Source organism: Sus scrofa, chromosome 1 (assembly GCF_054392235.1).
Source record: "Sus scrofa isolate SSC_HxYL_T2T_F1_AM1 chromosome 1, Sscrofa_HxYL_maternal_Yorkshire_Landrace_v2.0, whole genome shotgun sequence".
Taxonomy (NCBI): Eukaryota; Metazoa; Chordata; class Mammalia; order Artiodactyla; family Suidae; genus Sus; species Sus scrofa.
The window spans coordinates 241,304,436-241,323,640 of NC_139383.1; the positions used below are offsets into that span (position 1 = coordinate 241,304,436).

Genomic DNA, 19,205 nt, shown 5'->3' on the forward strand with positions numbered 1-19,205 from the left:
CTCTGTATGCTGTGGGTGTGGCCCTAAAAAGACAATACATACATACATACATAAAGTGCTAGACACACAACCCATGAGTTCCCCCCCACCTTTTTTTTTAGGGCCATATCCAAGGCATATGGAAGTTCTCAGGCTAGGGGTCACATCAGAGCTAAAGCTGCCACCCTACACCACAGCTCACGGCAACTCCAGATCCTTAACCCACTGAGGGAGGTCAGGGATTGAACCCATATCCTCATGGATGCTAGTCGGATTCATTTCCGCTGACCCACAGCGGTAACTTTCTGGGTCCCTTTTCTTTTTCATTGTAGTAATCAAGCAGGCTCTTCAAGGCACTGACAAGGCCTTTGTTTTGACATGGGCTATGGCCAATGGAGAAATAAACAGATGGGGTGGGGACACCCCCTCACTGTAGTCCCCACCCTGTGCCTCAGGGCAAGTCATGCAATTCATGCATATACTGAATGAAGATGTGAATGAGAAAGAAGGGAGAAGGGACAAAGAGGAAGAGAGAAAAAAGGATGAGAGAAACAGAAAAAATAGCAACCAATTCAGTAGGGCTATGATGAGTTGACAGAGCCAGCCACAGGTCCCAGATTATTATACCCAAGACTTCTGGTCTCCTGGGAAAATAACCAGTACATGGTATGTATCAATAAATTCACAGTGGAGTCAGAGAAGACCACCTTGGTCTTCCTAGTGTTTTCCTGTTCCAGGGCCAAGCGCAGACATTTCTCTGAGCACTCTATAATTATTTAAACAATGTTTCATTAAGAACAAAATATTGGTTAGCAGAGAATAAGAATGACCCACATTTGGGAGCCTTTTTGGCAAAGGATGAAACCATCTTTTCAATGACTAACACAAATATGACGGAAAAACAAGAGCGGGCCTGGCAAAATGGTACCAAAAATTTAGCTAAGTTTAAAACTGTTCTTCCTCCAGTGGAACAAAGGGGAAAGTGGCTAATAGATAATTATTTCATGAGAGAAAGTGTTACCATAGAAGGGTAAGTTACCTTTAGTTTTCATCAATAAAATAAGCAATTCCTTATCAAGAATGAAGAGGGAAAAAATACTTTCTCAAAAAAACAGAGTATCATTTATATAATACTTTTACATTAGCAATTTATAATCACATTTTTGAAGGGGGAACCAGATGGGACCTTAGGGATTATTTTACCCGACCCCTTCACTTTGCCAGTGAGCTCAGAAAGCTAAGTGTCTGCCCTGAGGCCTCAAGATGTTTAGAACCTCATCATGAGAGTCTGACCCCAGGTCTTGTATTTTCCATAAGGGGCCACTTGACCCCTTCTTCACAATTTTTTACCCTCTGAAATCTGCCTGTTTTCCAGTCTCTAAGCTTTCTACTAGGAAACTAATTTTTTCCCCTTTTTTAGGGCATATGGAGGTTCCCAGGCTAGGGGTCAAATCAGAGCTATAGCTGCTGGCCTATGCAACAGCCACAGCAACACCAGATCCAAGACATATTTGTGACCTACATAGCAGCTCATGGCAATGCCAGATCCTTAACCTACTGAGCAAAGCCAGGGATCGAGCCCGCAACCTCATGGTTCCTAGTCGGATTCATTTTTGCTGAGCCATGATGGGAACTCTGGAAACTAATTTTTTAAACTATTCTTAAGACAATTAAGGGATATTCCAACATAGATTGGATAGTCCATAATATGGAAGTATTATTCATACTCTCAGGCGTGATCAAGGCAGAAGAATGTTCTCAACTAAGAAGTATTAGAGGGGCCATGCCATGACATCTGCAACTAACAGAACAGAATAGACAGACAGATATGGATATTGATGGGTAAATAGATTAAATATGGCAAAATGTTTACAAGTATTAAATTGAGATGGAAGTGAATTGAGATGGAAGAGGAAGGGAGTTCCATATACCATGGCTTTGATTTTTTAAAATGTTGCATCTTTAAAATGAGGAAATATACACCGGTCAGAATGGCCATCTTTAACAAGTCAACAAATAACAAATGCTGGAGAGGGTGTGGAGAAATGGAAACCCTCCTGCCCTGTTGGTGGGAATGTAAATTGGTACAACCACTTTGGACAACAGTATGGAGGTACTTCAAAAAAATAAGCATAGAACTACCATATGATCCAGCAATCCCACTCTTGGGCATATATCCAGACAAAAATTTCATTGAAAAAGATACATGCACCTGTATGTTCAGTGCAGCACTATTCACAATAGCCAAGACATAGAAACAACCTAAATGTCCATCAACAGATGAATGGATTAAGAAGATATGGTACGTACACACAACGGGATACTACTCGGCCACAAAAAAGAACAAAATAATGCCATTTGCAGCAACATGGATGGAACTAGAGACTCTTATACTAAGGGAAATAAGTCAGAAAGAGAAAGACAAATACCATATGATATCACTTATATCTGAAATCTAATATATAGCACAAAAGAGCCTATCTACACAAAAGAAACAAACACATGGACCTGGAGAACAGACTTGTGGTTGCCAAAGGGGGGGGGGGAGGAGATTGGGTTTGGTAGATGCAAACTATTGAATTTGGAGTGGATAAGTGATAAGATCCTGCTGTATAGCACAGAGAACTGTACCTAACAACTTGTGATGGAACATGATGGAGGACAATGTGAAAAAAAAGAATGTGTGTGTGTTGATGGTTGGGTCACTTTGTTGTACAGCAGAAATTGACAGAACATTGTAAATCAATTATAATAAAATTCGTTTTAATGAGGAAATGTAGATATATTTTTAAAACACATTATTTTAAAGTTTTTCCAGGTTTGAGTACTAGACTCTGACTCTGCACCCAGTTGCTCAGACACCTCATATGACATGGCTAAGCAGCCCTCACAGTGCAGGAGGTTCATGGAGTTTCCAGATAGCATGTGTAAACCTAATAACAGTGAAATTATGTCTACAAAGTGTGTGCAGGGAGTGGCAGAAACCAGGTGAAGTTGTGCACTCAGCAGAGATCTTGTATCCAGATGTCACTGAGTGCCGTTCTTCCCATAAAAGGCTGGGGCAAGGGATGGAGACTGCCTTCCATGGAAAGGCAGAGGAAACCTTTATTAAAAATGACAGAATTTAGACACTGACAACCTTTGTTTTCCTCTGTATCCTAAAGCAGCAACTTCGCAGCATCTAACCCCGAGTTGTGTCTCCCCTAGGAGATACCACGAGTGAAAATGGAAACCCCTCCCTGAGCATCTGAGCAGATGAAGCTAAGTATCTGGGTCTCCTCCAGCACTGCCTGCCTTTGTTTTTTTTCTCCTCTTTGAGCCTGCTTTAAAGTCTGTTGCTCTCACCACTTTCACATGAACCAGAGGAAATACCGTCTCTTGGGATTCTTGGCTATGACTCCACAAATTCCTTTGAGCCTGAAGTAACTCATATTACTTCAGAGAACCCTCTCAGCCAGGAGAATAAATTCTCAAATATTTAGTCTTCCCTCCCAGAGTTTCCACAAATGCAAACTTAGATCAGAATTTTTCAGAGTTTTCCAGAGATTTAAGCAAGCTTTACAAGTGTCACCTTGTACTCATTAAAATAAATGGAATTGTCCCCTCTAGGCTTCTAAAGGCTCTCTCCATGTAGAGCCAGGCAATAAGGATGGGGCATGGTTAGACTGGTCACACTTGGTCTTATACATCCTACTCTCTTGGGTCAAAATACCTCCCCAGATCCCAAACAAATTTGTTTATTGGGTTATACAAATCCCTCTGTAGAGGCCAGACAGAGACTAAGAGATCTTTTAAAGAGGGTAAAGGGTGAGAATGAATCAGAAACACCACTGTAACATGCCATGCAAGTGATATCAATATTTCATAGTTTAACAACTGTCTATCCATCAGCAAGGATAAACAAAATGTGATAAATATACACAATGGAATATTATTCAGCCTTTAAAAAGAAGGCAATTTGATATATGCTATAAAAGGATGAACACTGGAAACATTATATCAAGTGAAATAAGTCAGACACAAAAGAGAAAATATTATATGATTCCACTTACAGGAGGTACATAGCTAGAATAGAAAATTCATAGAAACAAAGTAGAAGGAAGGTTTCCAGGAGCTAGGGCAAGAGGAATGGAGAGTTACTGTTTAATGCATACAGAGTTTCTTCTAGGGATGGATAGTGGTTATGGTTATGCAATATTGCAAATGTACTTAATGACTGAGTTGTACATCTTAAAATGGTTAAGAGGAGATTCTGTTGTGGCGCAGTGGAAATGACTCTGACTAGTATCCACGGGGAAGTAGGTTCGATCCCTGGTGTCACTCAACAGGTTGGGGATCTGGCATTACCAGGAGCTGTGGTGTAGGTCACAGATGTGGCTTGGATCCTGCATTGCTGTGGCTGTAGTATAAGCTGGAAGCTGTGGCTCCGATTTAACCCCTAGCCTGGGAAACTCCATATGCTGTGGATTCGGCCCTAAAAAACAATAATAATAATAGTAATAAATAAAATAAAATGATTAAGACAGTAAATTTTGTTATATATACTTTATCACAATTTAAAGAAATTGCAGTGCTTGCTTCAGCAACATATACACTAAAATTGGAACAATACAGAGAAGATTAGCAGGATGATACATAAATTCATGAAATGTTCCATATTTATACAAAAAACATTGAATCACTATGATATATACCTGAAACTAATGCAATATTTCCTTATTTATTTATTTATTTTTTGTCTTTTTAGGGCCACACCGGCGGCATATGGAGTTCCTAGGATAGGGGTCAAATCTGAGCTATAGCTGCCCGCCTACACCACAGCCACAGCAAATGCAGGATCTGAGCCATGTCTGCAACCTACACCATAGCTCATGGCAACACCAGATCCTCAACCCTCTGAGTGAGGCCAGGGATCAAACCTGCATCCTCATGAATACTAGCTGGGTTTGTTACTGCTGAGTCACAACAGGAACTCCATATTTTTCCATTTAAAAAAATTTGTTTAATAATAAATGTTTTCTAACTCTTAAGCCAATGCTTACTTAGTATAAAACCCAGACATTAAGATGTAACTACGCTTTTCCTCAGCTAGCTAACTTATTACTGTACTAACAAACATCAAATATTTATCTTATTTTCCTGTTGTCTAGTTTCTACCAGTCAAAGGAGCCTTACAGGGGCCTTTTTTCTTAGGAAATCTCTCCTCTTATGCATTACAGCATCTTTCTCTTTGGGATAAAGCTCAAACACTGTATTACTGACTTTCTTTGGAGGATTTCAAAGCCTGATGAACCAGGAAGTTTTCATTACAAAGTCAAGTTTTTAGCCACATGAATTACCCATATATATTCAGAAATGATTCCCTCTAATATCTTGTGAGTTTGTAGATGTTTCTGGAATAGCTGCTTATGAGATTTCATTAGAAAACTTAAGCAGCTGTAAAAAAGCAAAATCATAGGCTAACACTATGTATTTAGCAAACTCAGAAATTATTGAATTCAAAACACTGATGAAACTTAACAATGGAACCTTATGATCCCATAATGTTATGTCTTTGTGCTAGGGTCCTGAAGACACACCATCCCTTATCTCAAAGACACTGTGTGAGTGGGCAAGGCACATAACAACACATCATTTAAATAAGGTTAGGAAGTAGTTTGTGATCAAGTGCCACAGTGAGTGCAGATAAGTGCTATGGGAAGTCTAGGGAGAAAGGAAGAGTAGAGTCTGAATAGTCATAATAGGGATGGACAACCCAAAGTGAATGGGGGATAAGCATGGAGAGCAAGGAAGCTACTTGAAGAAGAGACAGAATCTGAACGGATGATCACATATGAGGGAGAAGGAGGGGACAGAAGGGAGCCCCAAAGCTATAATAAGGGATTTATTCTAGGAAGCAGAAAGTAACATGAAAAACAGAGGCAGAAGCCTACTGGGGTGAAGAAGTTGTTTGAATGACTGAAAAGGATCTACTAGGTGTGTGACTAAAGTCCCATGTGCCAGAAAACACTTCTGCTGGAAATTTTGCAACAAAAAAATATCACACTTGTGTCTACTGGGTAGGTAGTGAGTTGAGAGGTAGTATCAAAATCTACACATGCTTATGACTGGGTGTTGTGCATATAAATATTTTTTAAAATGCCGTATTTGTTTCATGCTTGATACAACCTATATTTACAACTATTCTTGATATTATAACCTAACCTCTTTAAATTGTAAGGTCAAATAACTTTATAATTTTCGTTTTAATTTTCAAAATGAAATGCCAGTTAAGGCACCCTCACTTCCAGGATTTAATATGAATTAAATAGAATATGGGGGGGATCCATTCTAAGCTGGCTCACTTCAAGTAGTCTTTTTCCTGAATCAACCCTTTTCAGATCATGGGGCTTCCTATAGGTCTTAACAGGTTTAACTCGGCCCCAGCCAGAATTAGATCCCACTATCAGATTTCTAGGTTTTTGAGAGCAAATGTGGGTACCTATTATCAAATGCTCAGGAACTTCTGAGTCTGTATGAAACCAATCCAGCATTTGGGTTGTTCACACAAATGCAGTAACTCAGACACAAGGGATTAAAATATCAAACCCTTACCAGGTACAATTAATTGCCCAGCAAATGTAAGCATAGGGACTGAAAACAAACAAGAGATTCATGGATCTAAAGGTCACCATCATCTCAACGATGGAATCTAATGTAGATTCCTGCTCTCTTCAGAGCTCACACTATATATTATCATTAGGAGCAAGGCACTGAATCAGTTCTCTTAAGATGCAAGGCTGTTTCCATGGTGACAAGAGTGCACTCCTTTCAACTCCAGGACAAATGAAGGGAGCATTCAGTAAATCAGGCAATTTCTGGGTATTTTCAAAGCTAGAAACAGACAGATAATGGCTAAAAGTCTTAACAAACACTGATTTGTTTCATTTCTAAGAGCAGAGGAGACCAATGATGGGAAAAAGTATGAGAACAGCATCCCAAACAAATATTGACCCTGGATCAAGTGTGAAATACACCTGATCCTCAGAGGGGCTTATCTTGTCAAATGAAATTATGTTGGCTTCACCCTGGATGGCACTCACATTGTAGCTGCCATGCATTCAGGCAGAAAACAGCAATAGGAAATTTTTGACGAGATTTTTCCTATCAGGCCAACTGAAGTGGTACTTTCTAACACCAAGGAGGGTTAATCTCATGTTTTCAAATGGTGACAATGAGCTCAAGATTCTAAATAATTTTCAAGTCTGTATAATCCTGTCTTTTGTAAACTGCCTGTTAGACAATTTTCTATGGAGTGCAACATCATATATGTTCATTTGTTAGAGTTCACATAGAATCACTCTAAAGAAAGACCACCGTTACTTTTACAGACCCTCTTGGCCAAACTTGAAGTTGGATGGCCATAAATTAGCAAGAGTCTTGTCAGGAATTGTAATTTCCACAAAACAATGTCAAAGCCATCCCTCACAGCTCATTAGATCTGTTTATTTTTAAAATATGGATCTGCATTTATTCAATAAGAGAAAACCCTCACCAGAACCAAAACAAGAAAAAAAAAAAAAAAAAAAAAACCCTCACTAGTGCATAAGAGTACCTTCCATCAGATCATTATCAAATTATTTTCTTGAGAAATGTCCACAGGTTTGAAGGACACACCTTCCACCTTCTACATGGTTCTCAATAATGGCCACACTTTAGAATCATCTGAAGAGTTTACAACAGAAGGCCTACCTTCAGGGATTTTGATTCAGTTGCTCCAAGGTGGGATCCAGGCAGGCTATTTTTAGAAAGCCCCCTGGTAATTCTAAGGTGTAGCCTAGGTTGGAGACTAGTGGCACCCAGAGGCTGTTAGGAGGCTTAGACCTAATGAGCTCACTTTTTAAAGCACTTATTACACAAGTTATACATGAATACATTTCTCCATACACAAAAGGTTAAAATATAACAGTTAAATCCTGCCTTGGCCACCTCCACTCCTCCCCTCAAACCCCAATCCTCTCTCAGGGATGGGTGCTCTTTTAGAATTTTTCTATTTATTTACATATCTATGTATTTTCACTGGTATATGAGTGAATATACATATATGTGAAAATACATGTACATGTCATTTCTCAAAATAATTTTTAACATGTATCATACCACACATATTGCTCTGATGCTCTGTTTTTCCTTAACAATATGCCTTTGAGCTCTTTCCATGTGGTACTTCTCTGCCTCATTATTCGTAACTGCTGCACAGTAGGCACATGCCACAGTTATTTTTAGAAGCCATTCTTCTAAATCCATGCTGTCCAATATGGTAGCCACTAGCTACAAGTGGTTATCAAATATGTGAGTGAGGCTGGTATGAGTTGAAGTGGGCCATAAGTATAAAACACATGCCAGATTTTGAATACTTACTAAGAAAATATATATAATAATTTTTTTTACTTTAATTGTATGTTCAAAGGTTAATGTAACAAATAAAATACAGCATTAAAAAAAAGAAAGTTCCTGTTATGGCTCAGTGGTAACAAGCCCAACTAGCCTCCATGAGGATGTAGGTTTGATCCCTGGCCTTGCTCAGTGGATTTAGCATTCAGCATTGCCATGAGCTGTGATGTAGGTTGAAACATAGTTCAGATCCCAAGTTGCTGTGGCTGTGTCTCAGGCTGGCAGTTGCAGCTCTGATTCAACCCCATCCTGAGAACTTCCATATGCCGCAAGTGCAGCCCTAAAAAGCAAAAAAAAAAGGGGGGGGGAGCATTAAAAACAATTTCAGCTGGTTTTTTTCATGTCTATTAATTATTAATGCAATGATTAGAAAATATAAAATTTATTTCCATGGCTCACCTTGTATTTCTACTCAATGGTTCTATTTTAAAAGATGGGCATTTAGGATATTTGTAGTTCATTTGACATTACAAAGAAAGTGCCCCAGTAGACATTCTTATACATTAGCGGTTCTCAACAGGAAGCAATTTTGCCCTGCAGGGGACACTTGGCAATGACCAGACACATTTTTGGCTGTCATACTGGAACTGCTACTGGCATCAAGTGGGTAGAGGCCAGGGATGCTGCTAAACATCCTACAGTGCACAGGACAAAGAACTGCCTGGCCCCAAATATCAATAGTGCTGAGGCTGAGAAATCCAATTATTCATCAATTGTTGTCCACATGTAGGATTGCTGCCCAAGGGGGAATCTTACATCAAAAAATTGCTCTTGAAATGTTTATAGACACCACAAAACTGCCCTCCAGAGAGGATGTGCCAGTCAGCATTTCCCATCAGCAGGGCGTGGTGGGAATATTCAAATTAATCATTTAAGAACAAAAATTAAACCTGGCTGAGAAAAGATCGAAAGGCTTCAACATGTCCACTAAATGTTCTGAGTTCTTACTCTCACCAACAAGAATGACAATACACCTCTTAAGTTCCAGAGTTTTCAATAATGTCTGGAGGTTTAATTTACTCCCACCCCTTAAAAAATGGTCTTCTTTGCTCTCAGAACATAATTCGTCTGGAGTCCTAGCATTGTTAATTTATTTGGAGTCCTAGCATTATTAATTTATAACTAACTAAACTAAACAACTAACTAGTATATCTCTCTGCTTTTCAAATGTGGTGAAAATTTGAATCATGGGACAATGAGCTACAAGTCTCAAATATTTCGCTAATTTTTCAAAAATTACTTGTATTTATCTTCATCCACACCAAGAGCCCTAGAGCAGTGTTTTCCCAGCAAGGGTTACCCTTTGAATGACCTCCATATGTAGTAACTGAAAATACAAGTTATGTGCCAGGGCCAGGTGTTTGTTCTCAAATGTACCATCCACTTATTCGTTAGAGGTGATCCTGCCAAACAAGTCAGCACGTAGAAACACATTACCGACCTCAATCTGTTATTCAAATCCAGAGGTAACATTGTTATGAAATGCATTCTTCCCATATTTGCATTTTAACTAATCTTTTTCAGAAAGCAAGGTTATTAACCTTCTCCAATTTTCAATTTTTGTATTTACAAAACTGCAAATTGTGGCAAACATGCTTCATGTCCCAACTTCTCTGCCTGACAAACCTAAGGTACTTGACAGCCATAAACATTTTTCAGGAGAATCGTGCCTCTTATAAGCTTCCCCTGTTATGAACGCCTCATAAAGAACTAATTTTAACTGTCCAGAGTGAATATTAATCACGAATGCATTCTCAGTATGAGAGCATGCAAAATGAGATGAGTGCTAGAAACTATTACAATTAGTTCTGACGTCACCATTTCCCCCCACAGCTTTAAATATATAAATATAAATATATATACACATACACATATTTTTTGAGAATGTATATATATATGTGTGTATGATTGGGTCATTTTGCTATACAGCAGAAATTGAAGAAACATTGCATATCGACTATACTTTAATCAACAATTTTTTAGAAGATTAAAAAAATTAAGGTACTCACACATATATATCTATTTTGTTTGTTTGGTTTTGGTAGGGGCGTTTTCAGAGTTAAAGTATTCAACCCATGGCCATGATGACATTTACCATGTCCTGATCTAAACTGATATCTACTGACTTTCATATTTGGGCCCTTAAAAGTTCTAGATAATAAAAGAAAAAAGAGGGGCAGGAGGAGGACAATGAGGAGGAGGAGAAAGACAGAGAAAAGATTAGCCTATCAGCACATTGAGGAAGGAGAATGCCTTTCTAGTTTACCATCCCATCCACGGCTCCCAGCACAGGTGCTGGCACAGCTAATGTAAACGCAACACGTGATTAAAGAATGCAAGATGGAGAAAACCAGATACCCAGGTTGAAAAAGCACAGAAGTTAGACCAAATATTTGATTCAGAAGCATAAATAAGGACCTGGCCAAATTCAAAGTACTGGATATGCTGGTGGGAGGTGGGCAGAGTCCCTCTCAAGAGCTATTCTGAAGAGGAAAGGCTGAGAGTGCCTTCCTGGGGTATAGGAAAGTGGGGGGGGGGTGTAGGGTTATAATATCCTTCAGAGTCTGTTACAGGGCCCCTCCTCACTCTGCCACTGCTCACCCTTTGCAGCCTGCTGCAGAGGAAATGGGGCTGTGCCCAACAAACCCCGTTCAGCTACCTAGAGAAGGTGGCAAAGATGCTATTTATTTATTTATTTATTTTGCTCTTTAGGGCCGCACCCCCAGCATATGGAGGCTCCTGGTCTAGGAGTCAAATCAGAGCTACAGTTGCCACTCTACACCACAGCCACAGCAATGCAGGATCCAAGCCATGTCTGTGACCTACACCACAGCTCAGGGCAACGCCGGATCCGTGATCCACTGAGCAAGGCCAAGGATTGAACCCACATCCTCATGGATACTAGTCAGTTCCAAAGATGCAGTTTAGACATCAAAGTGACCCTTCAGAAAACCTTCATGGAACTCAGTTTGGAAATAGAATGTCACACCACTTCTGAGCTTAGCAGAGCACTCTGCTACTTCATCGTCTCAGGGGAACTCACATCAGACAAGATCACCAGTGTCCAGGCAGAAAGGGCCTCTGTTTCATGGAGCCCTGATGAGAAACCCAAGTCCCATGTGCTCTCTTATTTCGTTAAAGAGCTCTACTGCTTCAGATGCATTTTTGGCTGAATAGCCAGCTTAACTGTATCTCTTTGGCCTATTTTTATGGGATAGAAAAAAATAATGTTTCTTCCCTACAGAGGGTGGCTTGAACTTACTTGTGCTATTAACATCTTCTGAAATATGTCTCATGCATGCTCTTTTCTTCATCGTGGCAGTGAGGTGGGAACTAACAAAAGGGGCCAAGAAGATCTTGGTGCTGTTAGCACAGTGGCATTGAGGTCACTGCCACCTGGGTGTCTGAGATAGCACAACTAGGGAAGGAAAAAAATACAATGCCAGATGGGGCTGGTGCTTTAGCTCCTTCTCTCCCGTGCTGGAGGGGCCAGAACTATCCCTATCAATGGATTTCCTGAGCACCTACCTCTGTCAAGTCCTATGAAATGGCTGTGAACGTGGCAGACATGGTTCCTGCTCCCGAGGAGCTTAGACAATGGCAAGGGAGAGACAGCTCAACAGAAGCCACTTCTTTAAGGTACACAAATAAATATGTATGCCCCAATTCTAAAGCAATTTCCTCCCAAATTTTAATTGCTTTATTGAGACATAACCTGCATACAATAAATGTGTAAAATTCAAAGAGTTTTAGTATACGTGCTAAATTGTGCAATCATCTCCATCATCTCATTTTAGAACATTTTCATTATCCCAAAAAGAAACATTGTACCTATTAGCAGAGATTCCCCATGCTTTCCATGATTTCACCATCTCCGAGACAGGTAAGCACTTAAATAAATGTAGACAAGACAGGCTGTGATACTTAATGAAAGGAATTTTAAAAGTACTTTGGAGTGGACAGAGATTAAATCCAACAGGAAGTTTCGACAAGTATCTTGGAAAAAGTAGTACTTAAGGTGGGTCTTATTTGGCAGGTGTAGGTGAAGCATTTTAAATATATGCTCTAAGACTGTGCCATCCAATACAGTAGCTATCAGCCACATGTAGCCACTGAGCATTTGAAATATGGATAGTCCAAAATGGGAATGCTTTAAAAACATACCAGATTTCAAAGACTTAGTATTTATTAGTTTATTTATTTATTGCTTTTTTAGGGCCACACCCATGGCATATGGAATTTCCTGGGCTAGGGGTCGAACTGGAGGTGCAGCTGCAGGCCTATCCCACAGCCACAGCAACATGGGATCTGAGTCGAACCTGTGACCTATACCACAGCTCACAATAATGCCAGATCCTTAACCCACTGAGTGGGGCCAAGCATTGAACATGCATCCTCATGGTTACTAGTCAGGTTCATTACCACAGAGCCACAACAGCAACTCCCAAAGACTTAGTATTTAAAAATAATGTAAAATATCTCATTAATAATGCTTATACTGAATGCATGTTTATAATAATTTGGATATGCTGAGTTAAAAAACATTAAAATTAATTTCATGTATTTAATTTTTGTGCTTCTAAAAATGTTAACAGGATATTAAAATTATCTATTAATCTCAAAAATATATGAACACCTCATATAGCTTAATATAAAAAGCAAACAACCCATAAAAAAATGGTCAGAAAATCTGAACAGACATTTTTCCAAAGGAAGCAGACAGATGGCCAAAAAAAGCACAATAAAATATGCTTAACATCACTAATCATTAGAGAAATGCAAATCAAAACTATAATGAGGTACGACTTCCCAATAGTCAGAATGGCCATCATTAAGAAGTCTACAAACAATAAATGCTGGAGAGGGTGTGGAAAAAAAGGGAACCATCTTACATTGCTGGTGGGACTGTAAGCTGGAACAACCACTATGGGAAACAGTAGGGAGGTTCCTTAAAAACCAAGTAACTACCGTACAATCCAGCCATCCCATTCCTGGGCATCTATTCAGAGAAAGACATAACTGGAAAAGATACATACAACCCAATGTTCACTGAAGTACTATTCACAATAGCCAAGACATGGAAGCTACCTAAATATCCATCGACAGAGGAATGGATAAAAAGTTGTGGTACATACATTCAATGGAATATTACTCAGCCATAAAAAGAATGAAATAATGCCATATGCAGCAACATGGATGGACCTAGATGTTATCATACTGAGTGAGTTAAGTCAGAAAGAGAAAGACAAATATCATGAAATCACTAATATGTATAATCTAATAAAAATGATACAGAAGAACTTACAAAAAAAGACTCAAAGATTTAGAAAATCAAATCAATGGCTACCAAAGGGAATATGAGGGGGGAGGGATAAATTAAGAGTTTGGGATTAACATATACACACTACTATATATAAATTAGATAAGAAACAAGGACCTACTATATAGCACAGGGAACTCTACTCAATATTCTGTAATAATCTATATAGGAAAAGAATCTGAAAAATAATGGATATACATAAACATTAAACATTCACTTTGCTCTACACCTGAAACTAACAATCTTTTAAGTCAACTATACTCCAACAAAATTATTAAAAATGAAATTATCTCTATGGGTCATTTATATTTCTGTTAGACAATGCGGCTCTAAGAAATAAAGATGGCAGAGGGTAGTTCTGTGTATAGATTTCTAAGGTATCTCCATACTGTTCTCCATAGTGGTTGTACCAGCTTACATTCCCATCAACAGTGTAGGAGGGTTCCCTTTTCTCCATACCTGCTTCAGCATTTGTTATTTGTGGACTTATGAATGATGGCTATTCTGACTGGTGTGAGGTGGTATCTCATGGAAGTTTTGATTTGTACTTCTCTAATAATCAGTCTAGTCACTTATGATGGAGCATGATAATGTGAGAAAAAAGAATGCATACATGTATGTGTAACTGGGTCACCATGCTGTACAGTAGGGAAAAAAATAATGTATAGAGGAAAATTTAAAAAAATAAAAAAAATTTTAATTAAAAATTTTAAAAAAAGATGGCAGAGGATATATTGGGATCATTGACTGAAATCATTGAAAAATCTGAGAGATGTGACAAGAAACAAACTTGAAAAAAGAAGGTGAAGGTCTAACTATTACAGGCTTAGGTGACCTTCAATGCCAAGCAGTTTGAATTTTGGTCTGGATGTAACAGAGAGTCAAAAGTTTGGAAAGGGGAGTAAAAAAAAATCAAATCAGTGCCTTAGAAAGTAGATGTTGGCAACCCCTAGTCAATAATATCGACAAAAGTAATAAGACCAAAAAACACCGCCTTCACCAACTCTCCAAACTCATAAAAATGCTGAATCAAATGTAACACCACAAAAATACACAGCCAAGCTCGAAAAAGCAGAACAGGGGACTCCCAGCTGGCATAAACAGAAGGAATTAAGTGTCAGAGCAATAGGTTAAGAAGCTCAGGACACAGGCCATTAGAAATGGAGCTGAAGCTTTCATATCTGTGTGGAGAGAGGAGCCCAGGTCACTGCCCTGCACAAAAAGGGATGAGAAATTGAATCACATGCATCTAACTGGCACTAGAAAAACTCCTCCCAATGGATGCAAACTTAGAAAAGAGAAGTGCATAAAAAGACAAGGAGCCAATGCAGGATCCTGTAAAAAAAAAAGAGTACAGGAGAATTGGGAGATGGTGCTGCCTGGTGAGCTAAGTAAAGTCAATGTCAAGAAGAGAGGGGTGGGTAGTGGGACCATATGCTATGGACAAAGATGAGACAGTGCCTTTGATTTGGTGAAGAGAGGTTCCCCAAGGGCCTCAAGGAGAAGAGTATCGGGCACAGTGACTGGAAAAGAAAAAAGCAAGAGTAGCAAACATGAACTTCTCTCAATGTTTTATTTTTTATTTTATTTTTTTCTTTTTTGGGGGCCACACATGCAGCATATGGAAGTTCCCAGGCTAGGGGTAGACTCAGAGCAGCAGCTGTCCACCTAACAGCCACAGCAACACGGGATCTTTAACCCACTGAGCGAGGCTGGGGCTCAAACCCTCATTCTCATGGATATTACTCATGGTTTGTTACTGCTGAGCCACCACAGGAACTCCTCTCAATATTTTAGAAGTGAGGTGGAGAGACGGGCTGTTGGTGGCTTGAAGAGAGCAGCAGAGCAAAGGGATTTCTTTTCAGCAATAAAAGACACTCAGTGGAAGTCATTCAGAGAAAAGAGTGATTCTAAAGATCAAGAAGTAGGATCAATGAAGGAGCAAGATTAGAGCAGGAGGATGACCACAGATGGAGCCTTCAAAAAGGGAAGGGGTGTTGATGTCCACCAGAGGTTCAGGGTAATGCTCATTTAAGCCACAGAGCTATTCTGGAGCAGGGAGCACAATGGCCGAGGGCATGACATATTTGACACCGCTGCTATTAGATTGAAAGAAGGGAGTCCCCAGAAACAGTGATGAGTGGCAGGGAGGGCCTGGCTCCCACAAACACGATGTCAGAAGTGGTTCAAACTGAGGTTACCCAGGGTTGCCCAGGGCTACATGCAAAAGAGTACAACAGAGTGTTGAAGCAGTGAAGCTTTACGAAGGATCCAACTGGGTATGGGGAACGGTGAAACCAAAACGAGAGGGAAAGACTGGGAGACACTGAGGCTAGAGACCAGGCCCCCCAATACAGCATGGGGCAAAGGCCAGCCTGTGCTGCTTACATGTTACAGGCAATTAATAGTTGAATGAGAAAAAATACTCATTTTGCCATTTATATTTGTCCTCAACAGTATAGTCATTTAAGTAAATGGTCAGCATTATGTCAATTTCTAAGTGGGAAAAGCTACAGAAATATTAAAACATAATGTAGCAACTGCTTTCCTTCAGCCCTTTTGCTTTTCAATTCCATCATTCACTCATTTAATCATTCTGGTGCTCCTACAATATGCCAATCTCTGGAGGATGAGAATATAAAAGAGTAGGATGCACGTTTTATTTAACCTGCAACTAAACATTTATCCTGAGAATGTAAATCCAGTGACTTTGAGGCCTCCATTTATAGACAAGCCAAGAAAATAGTCATTGGTCCTTTCTCTCTGGAGCTAGAGGAATGTTGTGGGTGGACTAAAAAAAGTCAGGAGTCCTTGATTTTGATGCTAGCTTGGGTGTCACCTGATGGGAGAATCTGTTTATCTGTTTTCACCTAGAGCGTATTTTCAGTGTGGAAATGCTGGTGTTCTAGCAACACTGAGGAACAAGTGAACAAGGTGACTGAGGCCAAAGGACATGGGAAAAACCCTAAGCAGAATGTACTGAAAAGCCCCTGAAAACTCTCGGTGAAGCAGGAAAAGCAGGTATTTGGAAAACTATAAGCAGGTATTTGGTCTTCATGGACAATGAGAGATTTTTTTTTTCTGGGACAGTGAATGCTAAGGATTTGAAAAAGGAACAGTCATAGTGACAGCAAATGTTTCACAAGAAAAAAATATCAGTGGAAGAAACAGAGACCTAACTTGGAGGAAGGAAAGATTATAAAATGTGTAAAAGTAAAATTATAAAATCTGTAAAAGTATATGAACTGGGAAATATCAAATAAATATTCAGACAAATCTTCCATCTTCTTCCTATCTTGGATCAGTCTTACCTTGGACATTTGTCTCTTCCCGCCTCTTTCTTTCAAAGGTAAAAACAAATATATACTTAGTTCTACAGAATATGAAATGGGACCTTAGTTCCAAGGACCTTCCAAAGATATCTTACAAGAGGCAATTCTGCTTCAATATGCAATAAGTTGATCTGTGGCCTGTGAGCCACAGTTTTTAAAAATATTTGTCAGACTCTTAATTTGTAGTTAGAAGCTAAAACTAACTAGCTACAAATAAAAAAATCAAATTAGTTTGAATTAGCCAAGGTAATGGAGTCTATCAAAGAAATCAAATATTTTAAAGCAATAAATTAGCCTAAACGGCAATCCGAGCCTTGCAGATCTTGCAAAAACCTGCTGCCTGTGTGTCTCCTGGGGACTCTGTACATTTTAAAAATGAGGTCAGGCCACATCCAATTACCAGGGTGAACACAGGACACTTCAGAATGTTTTGGGGTCATAATTTAATGAGCTATAGCAATAACTTGCTAAATGTTCCATGGCTGGTTTCATGAAGATAATATTACATGTGGATGAGCACAGGTCCATAAGTGATTAGGAATTACAGGTATAAGCCATGAATAATAAGCCCTGAAACACACTGTTAGTGCTAATGAATACTTAGTGACATTTTTTCAGCTAAAATTAGATTATAGGTTACTTTAATACTCTGCATGGAAATTACTTTTCTCAAACCTTGAAAACTGCCAGAGAGTAATCTAGTTCGAATCTTTCTGAATAAAGGATGTTGAGGATGCAGAAGAGGGGAGCAGTAGCAGTGAAGATTGAGGCTTCAGCTTCCACTGGGTTATAATCGACCTATGCTCAAATGTCGATTATATCCCAGTATCGAATTGAATGTACGTTAGCTGGCTCCCCTTCTACGGTGTCAGCAGACTCTATGATGGAGTGAAGTGGGCATGAGGGAAGGCAAGGGATGCGCAGCAGAATGAGGAAGATCTTTCACCAAAACCTTGAAGAGACTCAGATGCTTGATGTCAAATGGAGAACCATCACGGCTCAAAGACAGTCAGAGGCCAAAAACAACTGGACTCCTTGTACCCTCTAAGTACAACCTGTGTCTGCTTTTCTGTGGTCACTAGACCAGAGGTTGGGGGAATTTGGGGGTTGGCATCCTACTACCTCTATCTCAGGGAGGAGGGGAATGCAGCACACAATGAACTTAGCACAAGAGTGCACCTGCAGGAAACACAGGGGAGCCAGCTAGCACTGAATATAAACAAGGATTTCATTTAAAAACTAGTCTCAGGAACAGAATGATATGCTGGACGTTATGGGTACTTAAGGTATGAAGAAAAAGGCAAGGCAAAGTCGAAAGGAATCATGACTTTCCTTGCCTTACTTTTGAACTAAAGAACTTGTTTGGTAATTTCAAGTGAAATAAAGTTTTTTTTTCCTCCAGGTCTCTGTGAATCTGGAAAAGATGGGTGAATGTACACAGGAGTAGAACTGCTGAAAATAATGGAAGAAAAAATTGTATACAATCTGGAATCCATATATTATACATACTGTTTTTTCTCTTAATTTAAATAGGTAGGAACATAAGGATTGATGTACCTGCATATTCCCCTCTTACTTCATAATGGGTGGGAAAATAAGAATTTTTATCAACTGACACTCTTAAGAATATTCACTGATTTTTGAGAATCTCATTATGTATAATTAACGGTAACCATCACATCAGAGAAGCTCTGATATATAATCTTGGTAGCTTTCTTATTCACAACCTCATATAAGCAGGCAGCCCTCCTCCATATTGAAACTGTGCTACAGCAATGAGTGGTCCATCCAACCTTCAGGCAGCAAAGGCAGAGAAAATGTGGAGGCATGAAAGCTCCTAACTGCACTGTCCCAGAGGAGACTGCATGAGTCACATGGCTCCAATATAACACCAAGGGAAGAGGGAAAACAGGAGAGGGGCACATAAAATATTTGGTGAACATGAATGTCTGCCACACACTCCCAACTTGTTAAAAAGGAGTGAATTAGCCAGACACATGCTCCATTGGGGGAAAAGAAAATAAGATTATTAAGGAAACTTAACTTCTCTAGAGGAGAGTTTGAAATCACCAGTCTTAGCTGGAAACAGAAGATAATGTTTGTGAACAAGTTGGGAGAAGGTTATGATTTCATGCTTCATG

At 39.4% G+C, this 19,205-nt stretch overlaps 1 protein-coding gene and 1 pseudogene across 3 annotated transcripts in view; one reads left to right on the plus strand and one right to left on the minus strand.

Moving 5' to 3' along the window:
• The window catches only part of GNA14 (G protein subunit alpha 14), a 203,432-nt gene that overhangs the window by 119,702 nt on the left and 64,525 nt on the right, over positions 1–19,205 (minus strand). The window lies entirely within an intron of this gene.
• On the plus strand, positions 4,550–4,642 carry LOC146407071 (U6 spliceosomal RNA; annotated as a pseudogene).